Source organism: Leuresthes tenuis, unplaced genomic scaffold (assembly GCF_036924035.1).
Source record: "Leuresthes tenuis unplaced genomic scaffold, fLeuTen1.0.hap1 SCAF_109, whole genome shotgun sequence".
Lineage (NCBI taxonomy): Eukaryota > Metazoa > Chordata > Actinopteri > Atheriniformes > Atherinopsidae > Leuresthes > Leuresthes tenuis.
In genome coordinates this window covers 62,570-64,130 of record NW_027325463.1, presented here as the reverse complement: position 1 = coordinate 64,130, position 1,561 = coordinate 62,570, and the positions used below count along the sequence as shown (strand labels likewise).

Here is a 1,561-nt window from a genome sequence, read left to right as displayed (position 1 = left end):
CCGAATGAGCGATCAGAACAAAGCCTCAATACGGGATTCTCGTGGTGTTTTTGTTGCTGCCTTGTCTTTTGCACGGAGTAAAAGACAAGGCAGCCATCGAATAGGGCCCGATTGTTCCTAGTTGGTCAGCCGAGGAGCAAGGGGGGGGGGGGGGGGGGAGCAAGCGTCTCAACCAAGCAAAGCTCACCATGGGGAAGGTGGCTATGACAACTAGCCTGATGCCCTGCTCCCGCAGTGACGGATAATCGTACTCTGGTTTCTCTTCATAACGTACAAGTCTTTCGCCTTTTACTAAAGATTTCTGTGGAGAGCAGCACTAATGAGTTGTTTCTATTTTTGGCAGGCTTTACCTTTGCGGGTGAAGCCCTTTCTGTCTGTGCAAAAGAAATCTTCTTACTGTGCAGAGTGACTTCTCTGAGTAGAGTCGCCTTACTTGTTGCGACTGTGCCGATGTTCGAAGCTGGAGTGCAAAGTTGTTGCTTGAATGGTGCTTGCTGGAGCGTGCGGGAGTGCAAAGTTATACCATTTAAAAGGGCTGAAGAGTGCTCAGTGCAGCGGGTGGGCGACACTCTGGCCACCTTGAAAACCGAGGTTACATCCACTACCAGGGGCAGCCCAAGTTCTGCCGCAAGTGTGGTGAGCATGGGCACCTGGTTGAGGCTTGTACCAAGGTGTTATGTGGGAAGAGCAGAGAAATTGGGCAAACTTTTGGAGAGTGTCCAAATGGCAGGAAATGTAATCTCTGTGGAGAATTAAATCACCTCTTCAGAGATTGCCCTAAATCTTTTGCCAACAAATTAAAGACGGTAAAGCCACAGTCAAGCCAACAAAGAGAAGGACCAAAGGTGGCAGTTGGTGAACAAAGTGAAGAGGTTGACCCAATAAATTCAAACTTCCCGCCAAAAGCTTGGATTGGAAGTGAGGAGCAAAAAGGGGAGGGGCCTGTAGAGGCCTCACCACTCAGTGTTGAAGTCTGTGAGAATTCACAGGCAGAGGGTGGAGCTACGCTAAATGAGGAGGAAGAGCAGACAGGTGAGTCTAGTGAAGATACTCACCTCCCCGAAGGTCAACAGCCGAAGAGGACGGCATCTGAGCCTCTGATTCCCCAGTGGTATCAGAGAAGAGGGGAAGGGTTAGGTCCCTTTCAGACAGTTCTTCAGTGGAAGAACCTAGAGTCTTCCCCTCCGACTCACCAAATGAGGTCTCCTTTCTAACTTCAGCTCTGCAATCAACCCCCAGGGACTCAAAGTTAAATGCAACATTGCGTCAGAGGCCAACACCGAGAGTCCGAAAAGGAAATATAGATCACCCTACTCACTTTTCACCTAAAGAAATGAAGGAAGAGCTAGTTTCCCAAGAAATAACCTGTGTGTAATTTGTTTTGATAACTTAGAAAAACGAAAATGACATACCTACTTTCCTTTATGCTTTTAATGGTTCTCACCTTCTCAACACTAAATGTGAGAAGTGTGAAATCAAAGACAAGAGCCCAGAGTATTTTATCCTTCTTAGACTCCATAAAATCAGATGTGTTTTTAATACAAGAATGTGGACTACCTTT

At 47.1% G+C, this 1,561-nt stretch overlaps 1 non-coding gene across 1 annotated transcript; it reads left to right on the top strand.

The window, feature by feature from the left end:
* Positions 1 to 247: 247 nt before the first annotated feature.
* Positions 248 to 361, top strand: LOC140287101 (U5 spliceosomal RNA). The gene has a single exon (XR_011911461.1). It is a non-coding gene; the product is annotated as a U5 spliceosomal RNA (small nuclear RNA).
* The last annotated feature ends 1,200 nt before the right edge of the window (positions 362 to 1,561 follow it).